At 43.7% G+C, this 25,158-nt stretch overlaps 1 protein-coding gene across 2 annotated transcripts in view; it reads right to left on the reverse strand.

Annotated features, from left to right (window-relative positions):
• The window catches only part of CDH11 (cadherin 11), a 135,936-nt gene that overhangs the window by 60,981 nt on the left and 49,797 nt on the right, over window positions 1-25,158 (reverse strand). For both annotated transcript variants that reach the window (XM_069497879.1, XM_069497878.1), the window contains exon 2: window positions 20,374-20,497. The gene's annotated coding sequence lies outside the window, so the exon portion shown is untranslated. The remainder of the gene's footprint in view (window positions 1-20,373; window positions 20,498-25,158) is intronic.

The following is a 25,158-nucleotide window of genomic DNA, read 5'->3' on the forward strand; positions in this document are numbered from 1 at the left end:
TCTGCTGAGATATCCCAGCGAGCCCTATGGCGGAGTCTTTGCACGACGCTGTTGAATCCCACTCTATAGTGCACACAATGCACTGTGCCCTGCACTGCTGCCACCTAACCTCCCATGTCTGTATTCCACTGGCCTGCACATCGCCCTTCAGCACAGGCACTACTCTCAGTACTCAGTACTCACTAAGATCTTCCTGCAGAACATGCGACAACATGGACAAACCTGGAGGACATGATGCTGAGTGAAAAGACAATTCTGCATGATTCCATGCAGATGAGGTATCTAAAAATCATATTCATAAAATCAAAAGAGTGGAATGGTGGTTACCAGGGCCTGGAGGTAGGGGGAGGTGGAACGTTCCTTATTCACTAATCAACAGGTGCACTTTCACTTAACCAAGACGAATATGTTCTAGAGATCTGCTGTACCACATGGTACCTACAGTAAATAATACTGTATTGTACACTCAAAATACATTAAAGTACTTCTCATGTTAAGTATTCTTATCACAATTAAAATAATTTTAAATTTTTTAAAAAGAAAAAAAATTATTAAAAAAAAAAACACTTCCTACTGAGAAGGAAAAGTTTAAGCATCCCACAGCATGCGAACCACAAAGCGATGCTACCGTACGGTGAGCAGAGTACCAGTTTTTTGACTTGAGGAGAGGATGAAGTTGTCACTTTGAGATAACTCAGAGCAAAACACCAACAGTATCCAAACAAAAAGCAAGAGGAAATATTCCCTGGGACCATAAGAAAAAAACATGCAGGCATTTTGTTGAACATATAGAAAAGAAGAAAAATCTTTTTCAAGTAATCACAAATCAAAAACTTGGCACCTAGATTGAACTTTGAGGAGACAGATGAGAAAAGATGAAATTCTTTTTTCTGCCAAGAGTAATAAAGATCTTGATGCAAAGGTGTGATTTTATTTTATTATTTTTTTTCCCCAGTAAAGCCATTCTAGAACAAGAAAAGCATGATGAGGAGGAGAAGTTCAGATTACAGAAGAATAGTGGCAATTCTTTTACTTATACTTTGCTAAAGAATTTTAAATTAGTTCCTTCATAAGCATGGAGAATTGAACATTTATATAAGAGACCAATGGACATAATGTATATTGGTTTAAACCTATCGTTTTAGAGTAATTTGCTTATTTTTATTGTATTGTGTGGCTTCAGTTATCCTTAGTAGATTTTCTTTTGTTACCTTTTCAATGTCCTATACAACTAAAACCTCCAGCGTTTGTTTTTAGAGAGAACCTGGTTCAGTGGGAACTTACCTGATATTAGACTTGTCACATGTGGAATTGAAAGAACTATGTCACAAATACCCTTGAAAAAGCTTGTCTTAACATGGCTAATTTCTCTTGAGTTGTGTCTTATATTAAACCAATTCTTGGCTTTGCTAAGATAGGGAAGATGAGTAGAAATAATCATCACGAGTTTGCAAAAAGCACTTAACACTAAAGTAGAAAAACTTCTATCCTAGGAGTGAATACTGGTTTGGGACTCAGGAAACCTGGATAATGTTACAAACTCGATCATACCTATGATACCAAGCCTACCATATCGTAACCGGCAAGTCATTCACTAGTGTGGGAACTAGGGGAGCCAGATTTAGCAAATAAAAAGTACAGGAGCTCTGATTAAATTTAGATTCAGATAAATAGCTACAGCTTTCACCATAAGTATGTCCCATACAGTTTTGGGGATATACTTACACTAAAGCAACTATTTGTTGTTTATCTGAAATTCAGATTTAACTGAAAGACCTACATTTTGTCTAGCAACCCTCCTGGAAACCCATCTGTTAAAACAATGAAGTGGACCAGGTAAGTCAATCTTTGAAGTCCATGTTATTTTTATTCTAAATCCTAGAATCATTTTTTTTCCCCCCAACTACCTTCTCTGTGAACCATCATATTCACATTTTAGTTCCCACAGAAAAGCCACATCGCTGGGCAGAAGACAATCCCATTGTGGGAAATGTTGACAGTTAGGGAATTTTTGCCATAAGAGTAACTAAGGTTAAGAGAAACCCAAGGAGGGAGTTTTGCTTTCCCTGAAGAAGACAGAACAGGACCTTCAATATTGACAAGTGACCTACAATGTAAAGGGCCTAAGGATAAAAGGATTATCTGTGGTGCTAATTGATTGAGGAATTAGGAATAATGTTCTCTTTCATCCTCTGCATTGATACCAGTTCTCAGAAAACAACTAATACCCAAGTCCTGAAGTCAGGATCATTTATATGAGGAGCATGTGCCCACACTGGATTACTGGGTAACTTTCAAGGTCTTTTCAGAATGCAGCACTCATCAATGTCTGCTCACACATACCAAAAAGCAACAGAAATGCATTAACCAAACATGCCATGAGCGTGGGCCAGGAACCTGGTGTTGCGTTAAGCAGAGGAAGATGCTCTTGTGGTCCCCAAGTCACTGACAGCCTAATGGTGGTGTTGGCAGGATGGGAGGTAGCCCAGAAAATAGGTAAATGTAAACATAATGTGAAAGGTTCTTTGATGGGGGATTTATAAACCAGGGTGTGAGGAGGTGATTGGTCAGGGAAGACTAAGTGGGTAAGACAGTTAAGTCTGAATTAAGTCTTGTAGCATATGAATGAGCCAAATGTTCAAAGCAAGGAAAACAATCAGGCACAGGGAACAGTAGGAGCAAATATATAAAACATGAAATTAAACCCAGTGTTCAGGGAACCACGGGATTTGGGGGACTCTGAAAACACAGAGACTGCTCAAGGAAGAAGAAAAGGATGATGCAGAACACATAGGCAGATGGTAGGACCCCCCCCTGCTCCCCACACACACACAAATAATGAAACAATAAAGGATAACTACAATAATAATAACGTTTACTCTTTGGCCAATGCAGGTGAAGAAAATGCTTAGATTCATACCTGCACGGTAGCATGTAAAGATGGAAAGTTAGTTAACAAGTCAGTCAACCATGTAGAAATAGCCAAATGTCCATAATTTTGGTGTCTGTCCCTCGGTCAAAATAAATGGATGCCTGCTTCAATTATTCAGTTTGCATCCGGACGTGTTAAGCCCTTGGGACTCAGAAGGAGCAGAGTGACTACAACTCAGATTTACACGGGTGTGTGACCGTTGTAGGAAAAAGAAAAATAGCTCTGTCCCACCATCGAGAGTTGGTGGGTCGGGGAGGGGATAGGGAATTAAGGGAAGGAAAATAATATTATATTGCATATCTACAGTGAGACTTTGAGGGTGAGACCTTGAGCTAGAAGCATGAGTGATACGCAACCCTTACGGTCCTGGGAGGTAGGGATAATTGTTCCAAACTTGACACATGAAACAGAATCAGAAAACTTCAGTTCCCCCAAGTTCTGACATCAGATAAAATGGCATAACCTAAATTTGACCCCACTAGAAGAAATAAGCCCAAATACACATGCTGAACATTCTCCAAAACTCCAGCAATAACAGCCAAAGAAAGGCAGCTCATGATATAACAGAGGTGGTGCCTGTGCATTCTGATTTCCTTCTGATTTCCCCTGATTTGTACTGTATGTACCAAATCACAGCCCTCTTTGCAAAATTAAGGGCGTTAGTTATCTTCCCATTCAGTTGCGGTGGCATTATACTTGCATGCAGACATTCTTCGTGGAGATGAGAAATATCAGGTTTTTACAAAATCATTCATCAAGAGGTGAGACCTAATCCTGATTAGCGTTTCAATAAGAAGCCTGGGACAAAATAGAGAATAAGCACAGGATCACGGCAGCAATTAGGCATCTTCCAGACAGCCACGCTTTTTGTCAGACCAATCAAGTTTCAGCAAATGAGAAATTTTTCCTTTCTCTCTTTTTTTTCTCCCCCTGCTGTGAAATGAACTGCCTTAAATAACTGATGAGGTGACAGCAAGCCTGTTAAAGGAAACGTTTGCCTATTAAGTGAGGCTTAATTAAAGAGAGCACAGGCTAATCGTTCTTCCGCCTAATAAGTAATCCGCCCTGGTTAAAATCACCCGGCTTGGAAGGCTTGGTCTGAAAGGCCCGTGATGACACCCACCAGTAAACTAGGAAGGGACACATTCAGACTTCGTGAAATCGCAAGCCACTTAGCAAAACAATGGACGAACCAGAGCTGTGCACATGCAAATAAAGTTAATCAAATATTAATACTTGTCTGCTGGTTGTTCTCTCCTTAGATTTATTCAGAACGATGAAGCTACATTCACTTTTCCCCTTACATGAGCCCTTTGGAATTAATGATAAATGGTTCAGCGCCAGTTCGATAAGGGTCTCGAGACCCGAAATTCTCCAAGAGTGTGTCATTAGCTCCATGAAAGTGGGGATCACAGGTGTTTTGCTTATCTTATCTCCAGTGGGTTGCATGGTAGGAAGCACATGGGAAGTATCCAGTGAATTCTTAGGGGAGAAAAAGACTTACGCTTGGATATATTCATGGCTAAGGTAAAGTAATCGTAGAAATAGGTTTATGGATGGTATTACGGGTTGAATTGTGTCTCCCAAAAAGATGCTGAAGTCTTAACCCTGAGTACCTGTGAATGTGACCTTATTTGGAAATAGAGTCTTTGCAGATGGCCAAGTTGAGATGAAGTCACTAGGGGTGCCCTAAGTCAATATGGCTGACGTCCTTACACAAAGAGGAAATTTCAACACAAGGAGAAGGCCACCTTCAAATCAAGGAATGCCTGAGCTACTAGAAGCTAGAAGAGAGGCACAGAACAGATTCTATCTCACAGCACTCAGAAGGAGCCTACTCTGCCAACATGTTGATTTTGGACTTCTAGACCTGTGGACCTCCAGAACTGTGAGACGATATTTTTGTTTGTTTGTTTAAGCCACCAATTTGTGGTACTTTGGTACTATTGCAACCCCAGGAAACTAATACAGACAGGCAAAGTGCACATCGGATGTAGACTGAAGAACAGCGCATTATCATGATGTCAGTTCCTTTGTCTTCCTCCCCTTAGGCCATTTGTCCCCTGCAAGCTGCAGGGTACTGCAGCAGCCAAGAGCTCCAGGCTCAAAGCCCACCTCTGCTCTTCCTCAACATGTGGCTTCATTTGAAAACTGCAGGTAATAGTATAGCACATTTCTCCTTGGGTTGTCATGAGGATTAAACGAGATCATTCTGTGAAGTGCTGGACACTGTGTATGGCATACAGTTAAGTGCTCAATAAATACTGCTTGCTATTATCAGCACTGAAGCCCTGGCCCCTAGAACTTAAAGACATTGAGGTCCATCGCACACTCCTTTGCCTAGTCTTCGAAGCAGCGTGGACATGGCTGTATCTGGATTGCCCAGATGGAGTTGGCTGGTCATGTAGAGTCCTTGGAATCCAGGTAGGCCCCTCACCATCTGAGGGACATGGCCAGGAACTCAGGCTGCTCACACTGGCTTTAACAGGTAACCTTCCACACCACTCCACTTCCTCATCCTCTCGCATCCCCTATCTTGCCCCAGGAGATACCAAGAGGAGGCCTTGGAATCTGCAGAGACCTAGTTATGTTGGAACTGACCCCAGAGGCCTGAAAGTCAGCGGGGCCCCTGAGGTACAGGAGCTGGGGCGGGGGAGCTGGAGTGGCAGCGACCTTGCAAGGCTTCTGGGAACTCAATAAGGGATCTAACCCTAACTGGTGTTTCAATGAGAGGCCCAAGGCAAAAGAGACATGGGTCAAACAGAGCAGCCAGAGGCTACAAAGAGAAGGCTTCCTAGTCCCTTGCACCAGGTAACGCGCATCAGCGGTCGGCATTCAAACCCAGTGGAACCACACAGCCTGTCAGAGCTACCACTGTGCTCCACTGCCTGCTGGTACCCACAGCAACACTCCTGCTAGAAAGTCGTTCTTAATGGGCACTTACTAACATTTAAATCAGATTGAGGACTACATTATCCAAACCCTCTTCTGATAGTTTATAGCTATAAACTTAAAAAGGCATAAATGCTTTTTGAATGCCAGTAGTGCGCTTTCTTAATTTCCCTCATTGTTTATGGAATACCTGGAGTAGAGCGATCATAATAATAATTCATACTTTATAGCACTTTGAAATTTACAAAGGGCTTTCACGAACATTAGCTAATTTTACACATCAGCCGACAAAGGTAAGGGCTATGATTATCCTTGTTTTATTGATGGAGAATGAAGAAATAAGTCATGCCTAGTCTTTAGTATTCAGAGATACTAGTGAAGATGAAGGCTGCTATTTGAGCTTAGGGCTGAGGATGGAAATCCTGCCTTCGGGAAGGAAAACACTTCTCTCCGGGAAAATATGGTTTCCTTGTGGGAGTGGACAGCCTCCAAATCAGCCCTGATTCAGCTTTCTGTCTGCTGGATGCTTTTCATCCAGAAGGTCACAGCTGATTAACAGTAGTTGATGATGATAGCAGGTACTTTACTCCACAATGAATACTGTACATGCTTCCTTTTGTTAACTTGCACACAGCCCTGTAGGTCTTTACTTACAGTAGTCCCACCTTATAAATGAAGAAGTTGAAGCTCCAAGAGGTTAAATAACTCACTTAAGGTCACACAACTCCTGCAACTCTGACCACCTGATCTCAGAGGTTTTACCTTTAACAATTCAACTTTAAACCGGACTGCACAATTAATGCAGCCTCTTTAATAAATATGTTCATTTGGTTTTTTTTCTCCTCCCCTCTCCACCTCCCCAAGCCTTCTGAATTTCTCTGTGGCTCTTGCACCAGGTCAGAAATATGAATTGTGGCTTGATTCAAAGACTTGGCTTCATTCTGCTCAGGACCTTAGAGGCAATGGATTCAATACCATAGGAAGGGGTCTGCTATGTTCCTCTTTCATAGAGACTGTGATTTACAATTAAACAGGTTGTTTTTGCACCAACACCAGAACCCATGCATCTAAATACCCTGATGGAGACAGCTTTGGAATCACACAAGAAATGCAGACCCACTCACCCCATTAGGGTCACAAATCACTGCTCGCCACAACCCATGTTAAGTGACATGTTCTCCTTGCTCTGGATAATTCTGGGAACTTCATATATTCTCCCAAGACAAACCTCTGGATAACTCTGGGAGCTTCATATATTCTCCCAAGACAGACCTCTTGCCATGTCTAAAATTAAAAAGCAGACCCCAGAATGAGTTTCAGAAATATTATCAGCCAAGGCAGTATCACAGGTAATTAGTACCTGGCCCCCAAAGGGAGACTAACTTTGAAGGCAAGAAGGATCTCTTGGATGCTTAAGTACCAAACTGTTTGCAAACACCCATCACTTGACTCTCTGCATGAAATAACTCAGAAAAGAAGGAATTGGAGATGGAAAAGCAAAAGGCAGAAAGAAGATGGCAGATGTTTGGGTAAAGAAGGAAATGCTGAAACAAAATATATGATAGCCTGGGCTTTCTGTTGGTTAGAGAGAGAGAGTGGAGAAGTTCAAGGGGGCTGACGGTGACACATTATTAGTGGCCTGCCATGTGCACCACATGTGAGAAAGAAAACCGGACAGTTCAGGCAGAGAAAGGGTCCACAATGGGATCTAAGAAGCTCCATTTTGATTTGAAGTGTTAGTTTCATTTCCTTCACCTGGTGCCACTTACCAGCCGGCCATGTGGCATCTGGCAAATTATTCAACCTTTTGTAGCCTCTGTTTTCTCATTTGAATAATAGAAACACAATGCGCCCCCTACATAGGGCAAAGTTGTAGGAAGTCGGTCTTGCTGTGCAATGCTAGCTGTGACCTGGATTCCATCAGTTACTGTGAACTTCTGTCTACACAGCCCCAAATTTGGAAATACCTGGGTATTTGGAAACGTATAGACTCCTGCCATTACTGTCACCTTGACTCTGTTTAGAGAGCCTTTCCATGTGACAGGCATTGGTCTAAGTACGTTAGAAGTAACACTTCCTTAAGTCCTCCCTAAAGCCTCATGGTGTAGGGATTGATTATTGGATGATTATAATAATCACCCACTGTAAACCACACGTGACAAAGGAGCAGAGAGAAACAGAGCGGTCACTTGCCCGGAAAGTGGCAGATATAAGACAAGAACCCAGTCATCCCCACTCCCCAGTCAGGCGCATCCCAGCCCTCCAATAAGCAGAGAGAGCAAGCACTCTGAAATCAGCACGGATATATTTCAGGAAGTGTTCATCCTTTTTTTTTTTTCCCCCTTTTAAATTTAATTTTTTTAATTCCTTTAAAGCTAACAAAACTGTCAAAGAAATGGAGAAAGCAGACGTCTGCTGTTTGAGAAAGACTTCCATTTCCTAAGTTCCGGTTCCTTTTTACTCTGGGAAGATCTAATTTTCTTTAGGTTTCCAGAATGCAGCCAAACCGGCAGAGACTGCAGCTATCAGGGCTCTGGCAGGGGGATCCCAAGCAGAGCTTTTGTTTTGATCTCACTGCTTAGGTTAATGCATCCTGACTCCTCCACAGGCTATTTCTCGGGACACTGGGATTCCACTGTCTGCTAGGGAAAAAAAAAAAAATGTCCCCATGAAAATAAATTAAATGCAGCAGTATTTACAAATCCTGAGACAGATTTCCATCCTGTCCAGCAGGATGAGAATTTGACCCATTATTTACACTAGTAAGCTGAGAATGACATCAAAAGCTCTCTCATTATCTCTGCAGGGGAGATAATGATTTAAGTGGCTTTCATCTAAACATATGATTTACAATAGAATTGCGTATCTACTCCTTCTACAAAGGAGCAAAAGAGACAGCACTTGCTTCTACATTTAAAGGACAGGACATCTAATTCTAAGCCTTGTTTTTAAATATCCAAGGATCCCACATCTCTACGGTTTCATTTAGAAATTCTTTCTGCCTTGGGGAAATAGGATGCATATGAAAGTCTAGGGAGAGACAGAGCCCAAAACGGATGTGGAAGCACAGAGTAAACACCGTGCGTGGTCCTGGAAAAGAGAGTGAAGCATTCTTTACGCAGCCTGGAAAAGCAGACCTGGTGTCCTGTCTCTCCATCCTCTTTTCTCCTAAAACACACCCCACCTCTGATCCTATCTCACAGGGATACTCTAAGAACAGATTAGAGAAAAGAGGTGAGAGCACTTCCTAAACTTTAAAATACTCTGCAGAGACAAATCATTGTCATGATTCTTGCCATTCATGTTATGACTACATCCTACGATCTGATCTGCCTTTCCTGAGCACCGACAGGGTAGAGTGAGAAGAATCTTGACTTTGGAGCCAGAAAGACTAGAGGTGAAGCCCCAGCCCCTTTATTTACCAGCTCTGTGGCTTCTTGGGCAAAGCATAAACTGATCTGACCCTTGGTTTCCCCATCTGTAGAATGAGTATACACTTCCGTCCCTACCACGTGCAGGGAGGCCTCAATCAGTGTTAGTCTGCCCCGCCCATGTGTCTATTCAAACTGATCCCAATTCTGTAAACATGTAATAATATTTACTACAATTTAGTGGTGTAGAGTTTGTAGAGTACTTTAAAATAATAGCTCAATAATTCACATATCATAAAGACCAGACTTTTAAAGTGTACAGAGCTTGTTAGTATGTTTGTAAAGTTGTACAGGGATTGCCACTAATTCCAGAACACTTTCATCACCCCCCAAAAGCAGCCTCATCGCCATTAGCACCTACTAGTTTTACAACATATTTTACTAATCCACATCTTGCTGTTCTTCAAGGACTAAGAAATCTTCTCTGAAGTCTGCACTGAATTTCTCTTGAATATACAGTCAGCACCAAAATGTTGGGTACTTGGATACCCCTCTGGGGCTCCTGCATTGACACCTGAAACCACCCTGGCCTTCCCAAATAGATGGCATGTTCTTGGAGGGCAACAATCACCACATTTCCTGCATTTTCTTTTTCCCCTAGCACCTCAACTTGGGGTTCAACACACACAGTAGGTGCTCGATGAGCACATGGGCACCAACATATTGGCCAATCGCCACTTCTTCCAAAGACCAGTGCGTTTGTCATCTGTCTGCGTCTCTAAATGCCGATGCCTCCACAAGCTGTCATGTTCCATGATTATTCTCCCCAAAGCATGTGCTGTTAATTTTTCATCTTAATGAACTGTCCAGTCGAGTTTAGCAACGGGAATAGTGATAAAAGCACAATAAAAATGGCTCATGCCTTGCTATTGTCAGAAACCTTTTTCCCTACAACACTTGCACATAATTGAAATAAAATATCTCAATGGCTACAAACACCATTTGTCAAGCATAAAGTGGAGTAAGTGCTATTTCAAAAATTCATACTAGCAGGCTTTATAAACATGGATTATTGGAACATTCTTCCGATTGATACCTACTCAAGCATTTAAGTGCATGGCTTTTATTCTTTGCGTTTGCTTGAGTGAAACCACTTTGGGTACCAAACTACGTGTCAGCCCCCATTTTCCAGAGTATTATAGATGCACGGTCTTTCCTGTCGGGAGATGGGTCAGGCAAGCCGGAGCAGACCCAAAAGGCCTGTGTTTAATGCACAGACGCACACGCAGGAAAACCATTATGCAGCTGTTGGCTTCCCCAGGGTGGAGTGTTCCAGGAACTGATGCCACTCAAATCCAAGTGGTGGTCCAGGAGGAACTCAGAGAGAGAGAGAGAGAGAGAGAGAAAGATGTCTGACGATTCTGCTCATCCTACAGCGTGGAGGAGCCTGGGTGCCGGCCCTCTGCCCCAGGCTGTTTTCTCAGGCAGACACACTAACCAGTGTACTCCAGTCAACCCATAAGGGAGCCATTTAATAATTATGTATTGGTTTAGTCACTCATTCAAGAAATAGTTACAGAGCTACTACTACTATGGATGGCATTTTCCTTGAACCTCAGGGGGCCTTGGGATCAATCACATGGGGGAAACAGATAGTATACATCAACAATAGACATGATAGTCACAGACTGTGACAGCTGCCATGAAGGATTAGACAGAATGAGGAAATGTCCAGTGACTGCAGGGTGGCTGGAGGGTGTGGTTTTATAGGTTATGAGGGCAGCAACAGCCTCTCGAGTGGGGACATTTAAGCTGAGCAAGCCCTAAATGATGAGGAACAGTCATGCATGTGAGGAGACTTCCAAGACCGAGAGAACAGAAAGTGCACAGCCCCTGGGACTGTAAGGAGCTGGGTCGGCTCAGGGCAGCGACAATCCCATGTACTGAGCAGACAGACAAGGGGGAGAGGCGGAGAGTGACCACACTGAAGAGAGCACTAGTGCAGCTAGGGTCTGGGTGTTACTCCAATTCAGATGGGATGTCATTAAGTAGTTTTAAATAAGGACTACGGGCAGTGCTAGGAAACCCCCATTTCACTCCTCCCCACCCCGTGCTCCATCCTGTTGCAGTTGAATCTGGACCTGCCTTCCCTCCGTCTTACACTTGCTGCTCCCACCGGACTTCTCATCTGCCCCTCAGTCCTCCCTCCCAAGCCCATTGTGGACAGTCATTCCAGCCCCCGTTCTTCTGCTCCAGCCAGAGTTCCCTGTAGCCCAAACTTGACTCATGGCCTTCCTCTAAATGCTTAGCAAGGGGACTCGAGGAATCCCATGATGCATGAGTTGAAGGCCATTCAGACACTGCTACCAATTTTCTAGGAGCAGCGTTCACTCTGCAAAGCCATCAGCAGAGCTCAGGCAATGGGAGGCTTCTCGCGCCCCTCCATCTAAAGTGCTGGGGCACCCAGAATTCTCTGGGAGGTGCATAATTGGAGTGCAGAAAGAGGATTAAAATCTGCCTTTGGAATAAAAGCAACTTAAGTTCCTTGTGACCAGAGGTCCTTTTCTGTCTTGTTCACCACACCGTCTTGGTACCTAGCACCGTGCTGAGCATCCAATGAATAAGCATTCAATGAAAACAGTAAAGGAATGAACACATCTACCATATTCATGCACAGACACAAGCAGGCCTGTTGCAAAATATTCAATAGGGTTTGTCACAGTTAGATTCTCTGGGATGCTGACTCTGAGATGGGGTTCAGTATGGGGATGTTTATTGGGGGGTGCCCTTGGTAATAACACCTGAGGAAGGAAAGAAAAGGAAAGTAGAAGCAGACATCAAGATAAGGTGAGCTGTGGTGCAGCCCAACAACAGCCTCAGACCACCCTGCATGGTCCTCTGGCTAGGGATGGCCCCTTGAAACAATTCTGAGTACATCTGAGACGGCTAAACCTTTACTTATCAGTCCTCCAACGTGGGCTGCCCCAAGAAACAACATGACCTTGGCTGAGGTCAAAGCTGCAAGTAAAGCAAACCTTTAACGGACTGAGCTGAAGGCCATCTTCCAAGAGCCCTCCCAGCAGCTGAGACCCCCAGTCCTGCGAAGTGGGAACTGCGTATTGTGTTGCAGTGCTCAGTTTAGAAGCAATTCCTCCTATGTTGGGATCTACTATTCTTACAGGTCTTGATACTCTCAAAAACAAGTTAAAGGGAAATAAAGCAACCTCCGCCTTCATATGGGTAGGCTGCTGTGTAGTTTGATATAAAGAACATTGGCATTGATTTGGGGGGGGAAAGTAGAGTCCTGGCTCTGCCATGTGTGACCCTGGGCAGGGACAACTCCATTTCTAGGTTCTGCTTCCCTTCTCTGAGCCTCAGTTTATTCTTTCATAGAATGGCATGGATAATGCCCACCTCAAGAGATTAAAGTGGATAATGCACAAGGAAGTGCTGTGCAAACTTTAAAGAGCTGTGCAGAGAGCAGGAGGGGAGGATGTTGTCCCTTTTGAAAACAGACTTGGAACAGAAAGCATTAGCCTAACAGGGAGTGTCTGCCAAAGCTCTCAGCAGTGGGAGGGCCAGGTAGATGGAGACCACGTCTCGTTCTCGTGAAAGCCTGTTCACCACACACGCATATGGACTCCACACATTGCAATAGACAGCATGATATTAAACATCCTAACTCTGTATTCAAGGATCTTATAGACTTGAAGATAAATAAATGGTGATGTGGCAACGGAGGAACATTCATGCTGACGTCACATTAGGCACAGTGGGCACAGTGCCTACGGCACACCTTCCTTTTAGGGGACTCACAGGTATATTTCAATTTCTTTTAAAGATGATATTCATCTTTATCCCAAATTTGTTGTAAAATATAATTTTAATTTTTTTTATGAAAAAAGGGGTTCATGAAAGTAAAGTTGCCAGGACCCATGGAAGTTATAATGAGACACTGAGGAAACTAAGGTGCTCTGTACACAGAGGGGAGAAGTGACAAACTATCTCACGGGGTCTGGGAAGCCCACCTGAAGGAGAGTGTCCTGTGCCTCCCCAGACACACGGGAGCAGAGAAGGAAAGCAAATGTGTTGCAGGGAATTGAGGTGTGAAAACATCACGCTGCGCTCAGGGACTATCAGCAGTGGGTTATGGATGGCGAGTCCAATTGCAGGAGGGAATGGGAAGCTTAAGGGTGTGGGGCCTGGATCATGGCAGTCTTAGAAGCCGGGCAAAGGACTTTGCAATTTATTCCACAAGGGACTTCAGACTTCTGAAGCTGGGGTTTTAGACTGAAGCAACTTAATACAATTTGGATTTAGAAGAATCACGCCGCGGCTCAGTGGAGAAGCACTGGAGGAGGGAGATTGGAGCTGGACATGCTTGGTGACCCTGAGCACCGGCCACCCCGGCTGGGACCTGGGCGAGCATGTCTGCTTGCTGCCATTCTGTGGGGGCTGGCGCGGTGGGGACGTGTGCTCCAGCTCACATCCTGGCAGGACGAAACCACACAGAGGCGCCTTTTCTTTCTTTGCCCGAAGAAAGATGTACACAGTTTAGGGGCGATGAATAACCATCTTCCTGGGCCCACTTTTCAAGCGAAAATTCTGCAGAGTGGTTGGAAGTGTGAAGAGGTCTAAAATAGTACGTTAAGGACAGAAATAGGATAGCTCAGAAAACTTGCTAGACATTCATTTAGAGAGGTACCTCCTCACTAGCCCTTGCAAGTATGTGACCAAATTTTTAAAAATTCGTCTTTCTTAAAAAAAAAAAAAAAAAAGTTATAAGAACTGTTGCTATGGCAACCCCACTGCTTTTGGAATGGTGCTTAGATTCTAAAATTCAGAGCCTCTTGCAAAGATGAACTCACTGGCCCCGTCACAATTTTTCTAAAGCTTCCAAATGGAGGCATCTGCCAGATGTCTGGCTGCAACCTTCTAGGTCCTCAGCAGACACAATTAATTGGTGGCAGATTCTAGTGTGGCTTGTTACCTTTTCTTCCCAGCTCTCTCAAGTCACCTTGAGCTCTGAATCCCCCACAGGGCACAGGGCAATTTGGATTAGTAGCCTCTGGAGGAAATGGTGACTCTGTAGCTTAGGAGGCTTGTGGGGCCAGAGAGGGCAGCTGCTATGTCACCACTCTCAGATCCAATTGTTTTCTTCAGCTGAGATACGTCTGTGTGTCTGTCATCCCGTAGATCCTAAGGACCCAGCCTGCAAAGACCAGGCACGTGTCTTGGCCCAGAGCACGGAAGAGTACCAAGGAGGCTTTCAGGAATTATTTGATGAGTGAATGAATGAATACCCGAAAACAATCCTCTTAGCCCCAGAGCGCTTGGCTGCAAAATCATACGACACTGTCTTATTAAGTTACTTCCTGCTTGTCATGGTATTCCAAAGTCCCCCTCACTTTGAGTACAAACTATCCCTTGCCATGTAATGCACAGAGGAAATGCACAGGTAACGTGAGCATCGCTCAGGCGCTTTGATCTTTCAAAGGAAGGAATCCTACACCAGCCTTTGAGATGCTCTTTGACTGTGACAAGCAGAACAGAAGAGATAATGCTATCTAAATGGCTGGTTGTCGGAAACGAAGGGATTAGATTCCAGCTGGATTGTCTGTTACCACCCTGGACCACTGGGCCCAGGAGGCAAGCGAAGGGAACATGCTCACCTGTCCGAGACGGCGGCTCTAGCCACACACTTGAGAAAATAGGGCAAAATCCTTTCCCAAAGATCAAGTGGCTTGAAGAGGGGCCCCTTCTGCTATCTCCAACCTAGGGGTGAGTTTGCTGCTTGTGGCATCTCAGGGAAATTGACACTGAGAGAAAAATGTTCTTCATTTCGTATACATCTGGGTTATCTCACTAAGTCAGTGCTGGAGAGAGGAAACTGGTTAGGTCTCCAGGTAACTGATATCCAAGCTGTACCCTGATTAGGGATTACATTCAAAAACTCATTGCACAGAACATGGCAAAATGATACAAAAATATTCTGTGACTCTGGATACAGAGTTCATAAGAATTCACTGTATTATTTTAGCAACTTTTCTGTAGGTATAAATTGTCTTAAAATTTAAAAAAAGTTTTAAGTCAAATGAGTGCAAGAAAAACAAACAAGGGGGAAGATTTAATACAATTTTCTTTTTAAATCAAGGTGTAGAACAGTGTGCAGTACAGTGTTTAGCGTTGGGTACCATCCACACATACAAATGTGGAGGAACACATGTAGGGACATGTGTGTTTGTAACTGCCCAGACGCTCTCTGGAAGTCATATAGGAAACTGAAAATAGTGCTTCCAGGGAAAGAAATTGAGGGACTGGAGGATAGGATTTGAAGGAGAACTAATTTTCCATAGACCTTTTTCCATCTTTGAAGTTTTAAACCATTTCTATCTAGATAACTATCTTGCCTACTTAAAGATAAATAAAAATAAATAAACGTTTCATGGGACATCCCACCAAGTCCTGACAAACGTTGACTCAACAAATTCTGCACTGTTCCCTTTGCCTGATAAATCCTTCCTGATCTTTTGCTCCTGGTAAATTCCTACCCATACTCAAGTCTAAACCCAAAGGTCATCTCCTCGGTGAAGCTTCCCCTGATTTCTTCTGACCTCTGTGCTCCTACAGATCCACAGAGCTGCCGAGATGTAACTCTGTCCCATGGTTATTTGTTTGCCAGCCTGGCTCCATTGCAAGAAGAGGGACTCTTGGAATGCATGATTTTGGTTTTATTGTTGTGTTGGTACACGTGCATTTGGTTCACTGTTGTACCCCCAGTCCCTGGCCCACGACCTAAATGGGGTTGGTTCTCAAGAGATGGTTCTCAAGAGATGGTTGATAGTGAACATACCCAGAGTTCTTTCACCCTTTCCCCACTATTACCCCTCATTTAGTGCATACATGTAGCTGCTACTGCTGCATTACCAGGAACCAGCTAAGTCTCCTTTAAAGCTCAAGTGGAGATTCAGGACATGGCCATAGCAAAATAAGTATAATAATAGTCACCCTCCAACTCTCTCCCTCCCCAGCTTGGTTAACACTGGAAGCCAAAGTATGAAAGAATTGGAAGAGACATAGTAATTAGTAAGAGGCACTACAGTGCTGTGCTTAGGAGTGTCCTCATCTATAAAAGAATCATGACTCCTGCACAGACCAGTCAAAGTTTGGTGACATCAAGCAAGATAATGAATAAAAAGCACGTAGCACGGTGCCTGGCACAGGGCACGCTCAGCTGTCATTGCTGTTATCGGGAGTGGTCGCTGTTCTTTGTCCATCACTAGTTAAATAAAGCAAGATCAAAGAACCACAACTTTGGTTGAGGTTTTTCCCTTAGTATTGATTTCGGGCAGGGGCAGGATGCTCACGTTGCCTGGCACATATGGGCTTCATGTACTCGTTAATTGATTGTGGTGGTGACAGTCCCATTGTACGCACTGAAGAGCTGCAGTGTGTCATCAACAAGTGACCGGAGTGTCTGCTTATGATTCCAATGACACCAGCTACAGACAGATACTTGGCCTCCTTCTCCACGGTGGCCTACATCCCGAAATAGGAAATGTGCATTCACAGACAGCCCCAGCAGGCACGGGGGTTAGGAAGCAGGCTGCCAACACTTCAGGCTGTCAGAGACGTTGCAGAGCCTGGTGGCTACTCCAGCACAGGTGAGCTGCCCCCTCCCCGCCCCAACCCCCAAGCAGCTTTCTGGGATTGAGTTCTATGCAAATGAAGGATAATTGGGTGGCCTGTGACCAGCAGCCCCTGCTGATTGTTACTCAGCAGGGTATCAGTGTGTGTACACTTCTCTTAAGCAAAGGGCAAATCTCTTTCACTTCTCAGTGGCATTCATTTCTGGGTCCCAGTGCCCTACTAAAAACCCAGCAAGGTCACAAGGCTGAGAAGCCCTGTCTTGTGGCTACTCAGGTAATTCCTCCCCTGCTCTGAGAAGGTAAGAGAGGTGCCTAGGAATGGAAGCTCAAGCTCAAGTGGATTTCACTGGAAGTTGGCCAGAGAGCAGGTCTTGTGAACCCATGCATTCCACACTGGTTAAAATCTCTCTTTCTTTCCTTCCCACTCAGATTTTGACTGCTATATACAGAGCTACTTGCCTGTAAGCTCCTTGATGAAAGAGAAAGTCCCCTTTCTTTTCTGCCTGTGTTTGGGGCATGTCACCGGTACCTGTTCATGAAACGCGGCATCTTGAACTGATTGGGGATCAAGAATATGAGTCTTGAGCTAAAGTTGTTAGTTTCGTTTAGTTCTTCCGAAAGCTTACAGTCTGATCATGAACAACTCCTTCCCTTTCTCTAGGCACAGAATTCCTCCCCGTCAAACAATAAGTTATCCTGACAGATCAAATGGTGGTTCCATCTGTATCCTGCTGTTTTTATTTCTTTGAAGGTTGCCACAAGCATTGGAGTATTTTACCTTCCTCTTGTTGGGATAAGAGCTTTGCAGAACTCTTCAAAATGGGCTACTCCTAATGTCTAGGTGGAAAAAAAAATCTAACAGATTTCCTAGAAGTGAAATTAAATTCAAGTACTTTCTATTTAACTTTTGACTTTGTTTCATTGATACCTCATTCTAATTGTCCCTATTATCTAGGAAAATAGGAAATGTCACTCACACATCCTATTGAAGCATTCAAAGGGCCAACGAGATGAAGAGACTCATTTGACTTGGCAGAAATGAGATGATCATGATTCACAGACATATCCACAGGAGAGACGCATTTCCTCTGCTGAGCCAGGTTCAGAGCAAATGAGTGCAAAGTATGCGAATGCTAGAGGAATGGGTCATACACTTTCCAAGTCACATTGGCGCATCTGCAGAGAAGTGCAGCTTTGCTTCCCCAACAAGCGTTTTCATTCATTGGTTTATTCCCATAACAGAGCGTGAGAGAAAGAGGTGGGGGCTCCCTAAGTTGAAACTTTCTCCTGAAACAGATCCACATTAAACTATAAGTGTAAAATACCTGGGAAATCAGCAAAGATTTATAGTCAAGGGAATGACCATCTATTTAACAACAGCTTGTGGGGGCTGCAGAAAAAGCCTCCAGCCTTATGTGCATGAAATGATTTTTGTCATAACGTAGCAGATGCATTCAGGAAAAAGGCAGAAAAGGAGAGCGGTAAAAGACACAAACTCTAGCTGATGTCAGACTTCCCACAGATACAAATTCCGAGGATAAAAATAATGAATGGTACTCTGGCCATAGGTAAGTGACTTGTCTTCTCTAAGATTGAGATTTCTCCTTTATAAAATTTTATATATTGATAGTAACCTACCACTTAAGGCTTTTGTGCAAGGATCGAGGGAGGTGACACGTTTAAAGACTTTATGAGCCTAACTAACACCTGGTAAGCAGGCAATACCTGTTGGCTGCCATTATTATGATTTTTGTCTGTGTGGTCACATTAGCCCACCTTTGTCATCCTCTGTTAAAAATACTCTGAAGGCCTCCATTCATTTATTTAATAAATACTTATTGAGTGCATCGGTGGGGTCAGATACAGTGCTTGCAACTGTGAGCATGGGGGTACCAACATAAGTCTCACCCTCAAGAACCTCTAGGGTCAGTTGGAAAGACAGACAACTAAATAGACAGTTACACGCCAATGTGGAAATCACAGCAGATGGCGCCATCCCCGACTGCTAAAGTATTGTCCAGGAGTAGCCCATAGCTCAGTCTTAGGGGATCAGAAAAAACTCCTTGGAGGTTGTGAGGTTCAAGCTAAGATATAAAATGAGAGTACCTGTGAGGAGAGAGAGATTATGGAGCTTTGAGGAAATGATGTTCATGCCCCATGAACAGATCTCCAAGTGGATGTATGTAAAGAGGGCTGGGTGTGGGAAGGAAGTAGCTGAGAGGTTCGTCTGGACAGCAAAGCAGTGGCCCTCTCTTTAAAGGGTCCTAGAAGCTTGTTAAAGAATTCCTATCTCTACAATTGAAGGGGATTAAGTGGGAAAGTAACATAAAAATGGACTTAGGGACATTGTCCAGGATGGATATGGAAGATGGACCATGTTGGATCTAACAAGGGAGAAATAATCCCAGAGGTGGTAAGACCTATAAGGTGGCAATTTTAGTAACATTGGAGACAGAGGGTTTGGCTTACATTTAGATGGTGGCAGTAGGGATAGAGAGAAACAAATCTATTGGAGAGATAATCAGAGAGTAGATTCAACAGGAATCAAGAGGAAGAAATTGCTTCTGGAGGTGAGAAATTGAAAGGTGTGAAGGATCCCTCCCGTGGTTCTGGTTTTGGTGAATTTTGATACTATCGCAGAAATGTGGGATCCAGGACAAAGTGAAGGTTTAGAGGACAACATTACAACTTGGATTTGGCAGATGCATTTAAGGTACCTGCTGGACATCCACATGGAGGTGAGTCGTAAACACCCGGACAAGTAGGTCCAGACTCCCAAAGTGCGGAAAGTCATGCTGGTAGGTAGAACTAATTCTTAAGTTTCTATCTGGATATTTGGATGTCCTATGAAAAGAGCTCTAGTTAACACTGAGCCATTGGAGAAGGTAAATGGATCCACAGAATCCTAAAACCTAAGAACTGTTAGAGACCCTAGGTCCGACCACCCTTGCGGCCCAGAACAGAGCTCATTAATTAAGGGCACAGTGGATGGTAGAGCTGAGTCTGGGAGCTGAAATCCAGCCTCCTGGCTCATGAGCTGGGGCCCTGACGTTGTAAGTCTAAAAGGTTCAGCCTCCTAGCAATCTCTTTTCCTTGTGGGATATCAACTACCTTGTTCCTATTTTAAGAATTCTTTTCAAAAGAAATAAAATGAAAAAAGGCAACATAGCAATCATCTCAGTCTGTTCAGCGGAGTCCTTGCTAGACAATTATAGTCCCCTCTGGTTGCTTCTTTCTCTTCTGGATCTTCTATAGTCAAAAAGATTATCCTTCCTGCATTGGCACATAGCAGGTGTTCAATAAAGAGAACCCAATGGTATCAACATTGAGAACCCAATGTCATCCACATTGAAAAATTACATTCCCCCAAGCCTAGAAGGTAGGTCTTTCCTTCCCTTTCAGACTCTACTTTGGATTTGGGTGAAGGTCCAAATCAAGCCAGGTTTGAGGGATGGATCTGACAGGCATAATTCCCATCTCCACACCCATAGTGACATGTGAATCACCCAGTAATGTTTGTCCATCTTACCTTCTTCACCCATTGGATACTTGCTGCCAATTTCTATAACACAATCCACCCATCTGATTGGTCACTCAACAAATGACAACAGGAATGATGTCACAGAGCCACTGAGCTGAAAACACAGGGATTTCTGCAAAAAAAAAAAAAAGTGAAAAGGTAATTAATAACTTGGAGGTACCATGAATGGATGATGTGATACACACTACTGGACACTGGGGATACCCAGTTGCATGTGACAGACTTTTCTCTTAGAAGATAACAGTACAAGTGTGCAAAGAGGAAGGTCAATTATTATCATTGTGTGAAAAGTGGGGGGAAAAACCTTGTCATGGATTTAGAGGTACCACGGGATGGTGTGAATATCCATATGTGAGTTTAGTACTTTGATGGCAAAGATAAAAAGCAGTCCTACGTCCAACTTCTTACAACATGCTGTGTCCTCCACATACATGTGCTCTAGCACTGATGACAAAATTGGGGGTGGAGGTAATATGAAGCTTTAGAACCAATTTCTGATAGAACCTACATTCTGAGTCCAAAGCAATGCCTTCCTTCTCAAAGGCAGAAACACTGCTCTGGTGTTCCGGGTCCTTGTGGAATGACAGCCTCAAGGACGAAGAGTAACGATGGTGATGGTGGTGGTAGGAGATGCCGTGCCCACTTCAAAAGACCAGAGCGTTGCCTGTGTCCTCCCTCCACTACCCCACACTCTAGATTTCCTGTGTGGGGGCTGTGCTCTGCCTGGATTCTAGTCTGATTCATCCCCATATCTCCCCAAATGTCTAACACATTCCCTACCCAGAGCATCTGTTCAATGTATATCTGCTGAATGAAGGAAGAGAAGAATACAGAGTGTTGAAACAGCTGTTGTCTTTGAAAACTGAGGCGCTGAACCAAGGAAGGTGCCAGCTGGCACAGCTTTCTGAACACAACAGTATAAAGGAGTTCTTGAATGTCTTTCATCTCTAGAGCTGCTACCTTCTAGGATCACTCAGTCTGCATTAGGGGTTTAAACAGCTTCTTTCTTAACTTGATTTCATTTCTTTCCAAACCCACTTTCCCTTGCCTCTTGCTTCCATCTAAAAGCAGTGCACAAGATCTTCTCCAAAGCAACAAGCAAGCAAATGAAAACCCCTCTCAGGGTAGGGCTATAGATGAATGGCAAATCTACTAAAATTTGTGTATCAGACCTGGCTTGGGTGACTGTAGGAAGGAGAATAATAAAGCTGCCCTCTTGTGTGCTGTTCCTTAAACGTCCAGGACAGATTATCACTGGGGTTCTTCCCAGATACACATGGAGTTGTGCAGGAAAAGCCACATGGAGCAGTTCACACAATACGCAACTGATGGGGAAGGACCTTACTTGGCAACTGGCTACATGGCCAGTCCCCAAAATGGCACCACCAATAATCTAAACCCTCAAATATGCATGCTTTTGTGTAGTCTCCTTCCATGTGAATCTAATCTGGTCCCGCATAGCCAATGAAACAGAAAAAGTGACATTATATGAGTCACGGGGGAGGGACCACTGCCCAGATGGGTCCAAAAGGCAGAGCATTGAATGAAAGAGGATCATCCTTGGGCCTTAAGATCTACTGGTATTTGCTTTGCTATCTGAACTTGCTTGGGACCTGTCATCCCTTTCTTCCTTCCAATTTCTCCCTTTTAGAATGGGAATGTCTAATCTATGCTTGTCCCGCCATGTGTATTTTAGAAGCACATAATTCATCTGGTTCCACAGGTTTACAGCTGCAGAGGACTTTTGCTGCAGGATGAATTGTACTTGCAGTCTCACTCATACTGATTTACATGGTATTTAGATGAGACTTCAGCGTTTACACTTTAGAGCTGATGCTGGCACAAGTTAAGATTTTGGGGGATGCTTGGATAGAATCAATGTATTTTGCAAGTAAGAATGACATGAATTTTGGGGTTCAGGGGTAGGATGTTATGAGCTGAATGTTTGTGTCCTCCAAAATTCATATGTTGAAGCTCTAACCCCACAAAGTGATAGTATTTAGAGGTGGGGTTTTCTGGGAGGTAATTAGGTTTAGATGAGGTCACAGGGGGTCCCCATCATGGGATTAGCATTCTTATAAGAGGAAGAGAAGAGAAGATACCTCTCTCTCTTTCTCTCTCTCTCTCTCTGACTGTGTGTGTGCCATGTGAGAAGATGAAAAGATGGCAGTCCGCAAGCCAGAAAGAAGGCTCTCACCAACAACTGAGTCTGCCGGTCTCTAGATTCACGAGAAATAAATGCTTGCAGTTTAAGCCACCCAGTCTGTGGTACTTTGTTATAGCAGCACAAGCTGACTAACACAGAAATCTTATAGCCTGTCTTGTGCACTCTGCAAGCTTTCTGTGGGAGAATTCGACTGCCATGTCAGAAATCCAAATATTCCACGCCACTCTGGGTGAGGAAGTTCCAACTAGACAGGTGGAGAAGATGCGCAGATGGAGGGAGAGATGTCCAGCCATCTCCAGCTGTTCCAGCCATCCAGGCCAAGGTGTCAGACAGGTGAGTGAACACCTATCACCTTGCACATCCAACCCATTCTAACCTTCCCATGACACCAGCCATCTGACTGCATGAGAGGAGAGACTCCAAGTGAAAACCACCTAAATGAATTCACTCCACCCACAGAATTGTATGTGGTAATAATGCATTGTTGTCATATGCCATTAAATTTTGGGGTGGCATGTTACTCAGCAAGAGATACCTGGAATGTTATAAACAAGGATGAAAGAGAAATGTCAGGAAAGGATGCAAGTGTGAGTGTTGCAACTCCCTTCTGCTGAGCTCTGATTGTGTAAAAGGCTCCATACACGCAGGGCCATACCCTTCCTTTGCTACTTTCTCTCCCTTAGGATCTCCACCGAAATGGATGGCCCGAGGAGATAGTGACAGCTCCATAACACAGATGGAAAAACTGAGGCTAGGTATTAAATGCCCATGGAAGTGGCATAGCTGAGCTGGATCACTAGCAAGCCCAGTCCTTTTCCATCAGCAGTAAGAACCCACAAGGAGACCCACTTCCCAGGACAAATCACGCCTATTCCTGTGGTGTGTGACCACAGATATTTTCTCCTCTTTGGTATAATAACACAATGAGCAATTTCAGATAGTTTGGAACAGAGTTGATTAAAACAAACTATCATTAAATGTTTATATTTTGTCACTGTATAAACAAGTGAAATATTAGGTTTTTGAAACTTTTATGGAGAGAAGTTGAGCAATGACCATACGCTTTTTTGGCAATCTAGAAATATTGAGTCGCGTTGTTAATGTCACTCTCTGATTTTTGTGCATGCTCTGTGGGCAGAAGGGGCCACATATATGTAGTTAAACCCTGGGTGCCTGCAGATGGGGGCTGCTACTTCTTGGGGGGTGTCGCATGTTCCTGACATTGTTAAAGGGATGATTAAACTCAATTAATAATCGCTACTGGGTGTTTTTCTTTCCTGTTACTGCCAAAGTTCCAAAACCATATGGTGAAGCATATTTTGTGAGGTAGGTTTGTAGACTGTGAACTTTTTAAAAGATGGGGGAAGTAGTGAGCCATCAGTGTGAGAGAACAAGAGTTAAAATCCAAGCTTTGCCTCTTCCAAGTTAGTTTGACTTTGGACGAGCAAGAACTTTCTGAGCCTCAGTTTCCTCACTACAAAATGGTGATGATAATGACAATTTTGGAGGATTATTGTGAAGAACAGTGATAATAAACACAATACCTCACTTATAACTAACAAGAATCAATAACTGTGATTATGAAAAGATACACACTGTGCTTTTACAATTGTGCATAATTGAAAGTTTTACACCTTTTGTTATGTATTTGCTATTCACAAAGCCCAATGATAGATGCATAAGCAGTTACCTAGAACTGATATTGATATGTTTGCATATATTAACATATAATCATACAACATATAATTAATATTCATCTATAAGCATTTTCCACACCATACTTTATTCAGATGAGGAAACTGAGTCTCGAAGAAGTTCAGAGATCCCTGAGAGTTCACTGGCTCGGCTTAGACTTCTGTTCCTGCTGTGTGGTTAAGGGCTGCCAGCTGCTAGCAGCTGAGGCCTCCCTGCAAAGTCCCCAAGGCTGGCAACTCCCTGCCTGTACAGGGGACGATGCCCGACGTCTATCTGTAATTACAAGAAAACATCCATAAAGAGTTTCTGGGCTCCAAATGGATTTGACACAGTGGCCTTTTAAATCAAACTCTTACCACGATTATCTTTATTTCGCTTTAGCAGTTTTTCTGAGTAAGCCGTGCTTTTAGACGCACCTAATACAAAGTGACAACCTTCGCCATTTTCCAAAGCGCCGATGGACGGGCGTAGAGAGAGTCCATTGTCACCATGGTAATTACTGCACAATACCTGACGGCCAATGGACGGTCAGGAGGCTCAGGCAGCAGCTGAATCCGGCATTGTCCAGGCCTGATAAAAAGACTAGGGGCCTTGAAAAGCCGGGGAGCGGGATCTCACAGCTCTCTCCCTGGGCCCTGAAAGGCCCATTGTGCTGCCACCATAAATTCTGGGTTCTCCGGGCACTTGACAACTGAAGCCAGGGACAATAGAATTCTTGTGTCCAACAAAACACTCCTTGTCCAATGCGGGTCTTATCAGCCACATTTACAAATGTCTTTCGTTGTACCCAAATAATTCCCTATTAGAAGGGCTATTGGGAGCAGAACTAAATAAATATTCACAGCCTTTGTCATATCTTTGGGAAATGAATAAACAAACAGTCATCTAGCATATGAGCAAACCTCCTGCTT

This window comes from Eulemur rufifrons, chromosome 23 (genome assembly GCF_041146395.1).
Source record: "Eulemur rufifrons isolate Redbay chromosome 23, OSU_ERuf_1, whole genome shotgun sequence".
NCBI classification, from domain to species: Eukaryota; Metazoa; Chordata; class Mammalia; order Primates; family Lemuridae; genus Eulemur; species Eulemur rufifrons.